The sequence below is a fragment of the Chinchilla lanigera genome, unplaced genomic scaffold, assembly GCF_000276665.1.
Source record: "Chinchilla lanigera isolate Chin_1 unplaced genomic scaffold, ChiLan1.0 scaffold00037, whole genome shotgun sequence".
Lineage (NCBI taxonomy): Eukaryota > Metazoa > Chordata > Mammalia > Rodentia > Chinchillidae > Chinchilla > Chinchilla lanigera.
The window spans coordinates 12,904,921-12,912,264 of NW_004955438.1; the positions used below are offsets into that span (position 1 = coordinate 12,904,921).

A 7,344-nucleotide genomic window follows, 5' to 3' on the forward strand; every position below is an offset into this window, starting at 1 on the left:
CTCCCAAGTGCTGGGATTATAGGCGGCAATGTCTTTTACTGTAATAAATTTTCAAAAATCTAAACATTATAATTAATACTTTTAAACCTTTTGCTTTCAATTCAAATCTATATTTTACTGAGTTACTCTTAAACTCGCAGTGTTATTCTGAGCACTATTGGGTAGGGGTAAGGATTCAGAAAAAATAAACCATAAAATATTTTCACCTAAGGAAATACGACAACTAAAATTCTGTACTGTTTGTATTGTTTTAAAAAAATTCTCTTTAAAAAAAAGGAAATATGAGAACTAAATACAATTCAAGACCTTGGATTGGATCCTGGACTGTGAAAATTAAAAACGACATCATTGGGACAATTGAAGACATTTGAATATGGTCTGTGAAGTAGAAAATAGCATTATTGCTGGACTATTTTAATTTCTTGATTTTGATAACTGTACTATGATTATATAAGAGAATGTTCTTTTTCTTAGGAAATTCCCACAGAAGTATTCGGAGGTAAAGAGGAATGTTATCTTCAACTTGCAAATGACTTCAGAAAAAATTTACATATATTAAATATATAATGCATATATAATAAGGATTCAGAGAGCAAGAGTGAATGGGACAAAAAGCAAGTGCTGGTAAATCTGGGCCAAGGATATAAGGTAGCTCCTTGTACTATTGCAAATTTTCTGCCTGTTTGAAATTATACAAGGTCAAAAGTCACCCTGCCAATCCACAGCCCCTTTCTCTTAGAGTTCACAGGTAGAGAAGGAACCCCAAGTAAATATGAACATAAAGAGAGCAAGAATTGTAAATGTGCAGGTGTCCGTGTCCCCCACCTCACCCCTAGGCTGCACACAGCCCAGGGGGACAGAGGGGAAAAAGACTTGGGGGGGGGAGCAGAGAGAGTTTGTGGGGTGAGCTTGGCAGAGCTGAGCTTCAGGGTGTGTGAGAACTGGGGAGAGAAGAAAGTCTCCTATGGGTTATGAGTTTGTTTCTCAACAATAAAAATGAGAATTGAAATGTTTTCCTAAAACTGCCTTTGGATGCTGGACTGTGAGTCTTTGCAAGGACTGGCTCACATGGAGCATGTCAGTTTATTCAGGTTACAAAGGTCTAATGGCCCCATCAGTGAGCGCTATGGTGAAGGAGTATGTGCTGGGTGGAGGTCCTCTCCCTCCTACCTCCAGAAGTCATTGGAAGATCGGCGAGGAACTAGCTGATCTGTAAGTGACAGCTGGGTGGGGGCAGCCAGGAGGAGGATCCAGGTGATAAAGGGGAATGACACAGAGAATATTCAGAAAAACTGAATATTTATGGAGTGCTACACGAGGCTCTTTTACATACCCCTTCCTTTCACTTGATTCACGGGTTTCACTTAACGTTATTGTAAGGAGGCTGAGTCACGGGGCGATTGCCCGAGCCATACTGATGAAAATTGGCAGAACCACGAATTACACGACTCCAAAGACCCCCCCCCCCCCATGCTCTTTCCCATGCACTGCCTTGGGAAAGAGCATGCTCTGGGGACCCGTTAGAGAGAAAGACGGTGGGGGCGGCTAGAAGGAGGAGGCCTTGAATGCCAGGCCCGATGGCCCAGACTCCCATTGTTCCCAAGAAACATGCCAGCCTGGATGGACCCTGGCAAAAACAGGGCCTTCAGAAGAGAAGCCAGGCCTTCCCAGGCTTATGCGGTCAACCCTCGGAGGGGGCAGCAGGAGCCCCCTTTGTCTCAGCAACTCTTCTTAGAGGTGGGAACAGCTTCCTTCTCTGCCGCACCAGGCACATTGAAATTCAGGGAGAAGGATTTGTAGCTCTGCGTGGGCAGACTCCAATTGTGGACTTGCCAGCTGCAGCTTCCTGTTCTCTCCTGACACAGGATGGGGGAGGCAGCCCCCCTGCATGCAGACTGGATGATTACTGAGCGCACACACCAGCTGCTCAGGGACTCCAGCCCCCTCCGCTTGGAGACTTTGGCTGCAGCCTCGCCCACTGGCCAGCCGGACCCCAGGCAGGGCCTTCCTGGGTGGACAGAAGGGCTGAGCGAGACAAGGCCGAGGTCTGGAAGGAAGAGGTCAAGGCCAGGATGTGGGCAGCAGTAAACACCAGAGCAGAGTGCCATGGTATTCAACATAGCGGAAGTGGGATTGACCTGACTGGCCCAGGGCTCTGTCTTCTGTCCCTGGAGGCAGACTGTGGTGAAGAACTGCAGAATGGAAGAGACCTGGGTCTCTGAAGGTCAGTATGGAAGACAGATTGAACCTCGCCCTTAATATCCACCCAGGACCAGTGTGAACAAGTAAGACCCTTCTGTTGCAGTGATCTGTGACATGCCTGGACCACAGCAGTCACTTCCTTTAATATCCGGTCTGCACCATCGAGATGTCATGCAAAGGGACCGCTCCTCCTGGCTCTGCCACCAATTTCTCTGCCACTGTGGACCGTCATTGCCTTGGCCTCAGTTTCCCCATCTGTAAGGAGAGCAGATTTGTTAGGTGATTTCCAAAGTTCCTTCTGTTCTGTGGTTCAATTTTCTAAAACAGAAGGAGCAATCCCTGAGGCTAAATGCCCAGGCAGATATTTCACAAAATGTCCCACAGCACCCTAACTTCCAAAAGTAAAGTAGACCCAGGTGCGGTGTGCAGGACCGTAATCCCAGCACCCGGGAGGGAGGCTGAGACAAGAGGCTTGCACGTTGGACCCCAGCAAGGCAGTTTAGTGATCTAATGAGATCTTGTCTCAAATTAAAAAGTCTGGGGATGAGGCTTCGTGTGAAGGCCCTGGGTTCAATCCCCAGAACTGGGGGAAAAAATAAAGGTAAAATGGAGCCTTGCAGATTGTAGGTAGAGGGATGTGACAGCACACAGCAGGTTGGTTAATGTGACTAAGAGGCATTTGCTAGTAGCTCCTTTACAACCTGGCATGGAGGTCTCCATGGGGCTCTTTCAAACTTGACAACTTGGTGAATGCACAGAAGAGAAGCTGAATAAATATACGGAAAACACAAAGTGGGGTGGACTAACTCATAGGCGGACACAGACTCTAGGATTCAAGGCAAGAGATTGGGACAAAGGCAACAAAAGGAAACAAAACCAAGATGAATGTAAGCCCTGCAAAATCAAGGACTGGAGGAGCTTGTCTTGGTTAAAGGACCCAGCAAAGGCTGTGAGAACAGTCTGGGCGTTTTGCTGATGATCCATTCTCTCTGGGAGCCAATATTGGACCGTGGCTGCTCAAACCTTATAGGATCTGACACTACAGAGTGTTATATACAGGACCCAAGAAGGGCAAGGAGGGTGTCCACTCTGAACAGTCATCCCCGGCCTCTCCTGTTCCGTGTTGGAGAACACTATTGCTTTAGAACAAGGGTCAGAAACCTTTTTCCATAAAGGGCCAGGAGTAAATATAAGGTATGATTGAATTACATGGTGAATGTTTAAATTTTAAATATTTTATTACATTAAAGGAAACATTGCCATTAACTCCCTCAGAATATGCTCTCTTGCTTCAAAGATATTTATCCCATTATCCTTGCCACTCTCTGAAGCAGTTCTGAAAGTTCTCTTTCATGAGTGTCTTTACAACGTGTGGAAAAAAATATGGTGAATGCTGCAGCTGAGTGCCATCCCACCAAAAGGCAGTTATGTAAAAATATTACAGCGTGTCCTTGTCCACCTGATTCACTGGACCTGGCTCTGTGTGACTTCTGGCTCTTCAAAGTCAAAATGACTGTGAAAGGAAACGTTTTTAATCGATTTAAGACATCGAGGCAGCCGTGCATCTAACCCTCATGAAAGAATATTTCCAGAACAGCTTCAGAAAGTGGCAAGAATGACATGCTCAAAGTGACAGAGAATAGTTTGGAGGGGATTAATGGCAATGTGTCTTTTACTGTCATCATTTTTAAAATTTAAATATTCATCATATATTTCAATTATGCCTCATAGTTTAAGCTTTTGTGGGCTACATAGTTTCTGTTACAACCACACAGTTTAGCCTTTGCAGCATACATGCAGCTATAAACAACAGCAAATGAATAGATGTGACTGTGACTTTATTTGCAAAAACAGGTGGTGGGCTAGATTTGGGGCCCTAAGGCTTCAGTTTGTCCTTCCTACTTTAGAAAAAGGACAACAGGCAGAAATGATGGTTCTGGTGAGGGTTCTGAGGTTGAGACTTGTGTGGAGGCCACAGACCTGGGTGGGCTTGGTGGAGTTAGGCATGCGCACTCCATGTGTCAGGGGGAAGCCATATGAGTGGAAGTTACCAGGAAGCTGATTTTTATTCATGTCAAGAATGACTCCATAAAACACTGAAAGGGTGGCTCTGCGGCATGAGAAGCTGCGGGATTGGGGAATTAGGTTGGGCGTTCTCTGATGCCTAGTCCTGCTGTGGAGTAAGAGGTCCTCTGCCACCACAGCCACCCTGTCTTCCCATCCTCCCTGTGTAGGGCTAAGCTGGTTCATCTGCCCACACAATGCGGCAAGAATGATGTGTGGGTTGCAGCTGCGGTCCCTTTGATTGTTCGGCTCTAGGAGCAGGGGAGATGCAGGGAGTGCTGGCTTGCTTGGAGACTGTGCTGAGCCCTGAGAGGGTTGGGAAAGCCTGTGGCTGCAGATATGAACCTCCACATGGGTGACAAAAAGCTGGGACCTCACATGGAGGGCTCACATGCTCCCAAAGCCTGGTTTGTGTTTCAGGGTCCTCCCCTGACCAAAATGGCAGGAGGGGTCCGGTGAGCATCAGCTGTAGTCCTTTCCAGCCTAGGCATCTTGGACCCAGGAAGCACCCACCAGTGACTGCAGGTGGGAGCACAAGACCCTTAGGCACTTTTTCCTGGTCCCTGCAGGGAGACTCAGGAACAGAAGCAGGATCTCTGGGTTTCTAAGGGCAATATTCTGGATCCCATCACCTTAGCTCTGAGAGGTCTGTCTGAGCTTAAAAAGGTTATGACTCATTCACTTTTGTTATAAACCCAAGAAATGGGGTTCTGGCCACCAGGCTTTGGTTGCAGGTACCAGAAACTCCAATTCAACTGGCTCTACTGCAGCAGAGAAGTAACCAAATAATCACCAGGGTGTACAGCACACTCCAAATTACTGACATGACTGCTCAGGTTAAAGAATCCACAAATTACCTAAAGGTTGATAAAATACATCTATCATCTTAACAAAAATATTTGGTAACATAAGGCCCAACTTTGGCCTCAGTTGATTGGACTAGGGGGAGCACTAGACCCAGGGCAGCCAATCAGTAGCCTGGAAGGCAGCCAACGGGATGGTCTGGAGGGAGAGTTCTGCCCAGTCATGGTGATAGTAATTAAGAGGTTTCTCTTTTGGATATTTGAGCCAGAGATTTGGAAGATTTGTGAGACGCTATACAGAAGGACTGGGATACAAAAATTGCACCAAAGGCAGTGAGCAGGAGGAGGTTGAGCCTCAAGATTTGAAGCCAGGGACGAGTGAGGGGCAAGCAGAGACAGGCTGGAAAGGAGTTTGCTATCTTTAAAGCCATGAACGGAAGTTTCCTAGAGGTGAAGCAGATCTTTCCCAGTCTCGGGTTTGTCCTGGTGTTCATAAGCCTGTCTGAGTCCTCGCCATGAGCTCATGCCAAGCGACCAGGATGGCTGACTTGTTACCTCTACTGCTTCCACAATGTCCTTACCAGTCCCTCACCGTCTCTTGAAAGGCCCCAAGGAGAGGGATGCGGCCCTGGAATTCTGAAGCAGTGCCTTGCAGGACCAGGGCTGGCATAAGCCAGGCTCCTTGGGCCAGAGTCTCTTCTCCACTTCCTAAGGGAGGATGGGGAGGATGCTGGGAATGGCACCCAGGTCTCTGGCCTTCTGGACTTCCCAATGGCACTCTTAAGCCAGGGAGCCTTCCCTGGGCCTGAACAAGAGAGCACTGGCCAGCCAAGACCAGGATATCAGCCCAAAGTGATACCAAGAAGATACCGACAGTTGGCACTGCCCTCTGCCCTGGCTTAAACCAAGAAGTTCATAAAGATTGAAGACAGAGGAAAGGGAGAAGTGGGCAGGACCTGTGCAGTCTCCAGAGTATGGTCATGTGCCACCTTGCTTCCCCTCTGCCCCCTGCATTGCCCCATTTCCTTAGCAGCTCCTGAGTTTCTCAGACAAGGAAGCCAATCCAGAGACTTCAAGCCACGGATGCAGTCACTGGAGTCTGCTACTTACTGTGCACACTGGGAAAGCCACGACACCTCCCTGGGCCTCCACGTCCTCACCTGCAAAGTGGGGATGAGCATAGTGCCCACTGCCCAGGGCTGGGAGGTGAAGAGAGCTCACAGGTGTGAGGCACTGGGAATGGTGCCTGGTGCCCGCACATGCCAGCAGCAGCAGCAGCAGCCACAGCCCCTGGGGGCGAGGATCCAGGGAAGGGCGTGGGAATGAAGGATGCAGACAGAGGAGAACAGGAGACAGAGAAAAACATTAAAAGAGGGAGAAGGGATTGAAAAGGGCAGAGGGGAGGTGTGGGGCCTACTGGGTGCTAGTCCTGACCTTGCTAGCTCAGGGCTCACTTTCTTGTTCTTTCTTCCCCCATATAATCTGCTCAGAATGCTGAGGAATTCTGTTTCCACCCCCCAGTAGTTGCCATGGTGACGAAAAATCTGGACCCAGTGGAAAGTTCTCTGTGCTCTTGGCAACGAGGCTGCAGCACCCTGCCTCCTGCCTGCCTGTGCGTGGGCGGCCAGCTACAACTGCTGCCAGCATTTGGGGCCGGCCACTCTGTGTGGAGGGCCAGCCCTGCCCCCATCACATCTAGGGTGGGAGCCCCGGCATCTCTGGCTCCAGGAGCCCTCAGGAAAACTCTAACCTGCCCCATTTTACCGGTGGGACATAAACAGGGCAGCTGTCCAGGCTCCTGATACCCCTGGGGGTCTCTTTCCTGGGTCAGAAGTGAGTCTGGAGGCCATGTGCACCGGATGACATCACAGTTGCTGAGAGCTGGAGAATGCCACCATTGCATCTACTGCTCCCCCAGACATGGGGCTGGGGTGCTATGCACTGAAAATTTGTGTTTCCCCTGAACTGATGTGCTGATACCCTAACCCTCAATGTAATAGAATTTGGCAATGGTTACTTTGAGAGGTGATCAAGTAATGAAGGTGGAGCCCTGATGATGAAATTAGTGCCCTTGTAAGAAGAGGAGAGAGAGAGAGAGAGAGAGAGAGAGAGAGAGAGAGAGAGAGAGAAAATATACATACAAACATACCCAACTTCCCCGAAACCCCTCTCAGTCTCCTAACCTCCCACCACATGGATACGCACTATCCTAATTTCCTAGCATCACAGGCACCTGTGACCTGTGTTTGTGCCTTATGCAAATGGCATCATAAAG

General features: G+C 48.7%; 1 long non-coding RNA gene across 2 annotated transcripts; it reads right to left on the minus strand.

The window, feature by feature from the left end:
• Nucleotides 1-1,489: 1,489 nt before the first annotated feature.
• Nucleotides 1,490-6,575, minus strand: LOC102013870. Of its 2 annotated transcripts, none has more exons than XR_261929.2 (3): nt 6,504-6,575; nt 6,230-6,359; nt 1,490-2,457 (listed from the first exon to the last, which is right to left on the minus strand). It is a non-coding gene; the product is annotated as an uncharacterized LOC102013870 (long non-coding RNA). The 2 variants fall into 2 exon arrangements; XR_001235129.1 differs by having other exon boundaries at nt 6,180-6,359.
• Nucleotides 6,576-7,344: the final 769 nt, after the last annotated feature.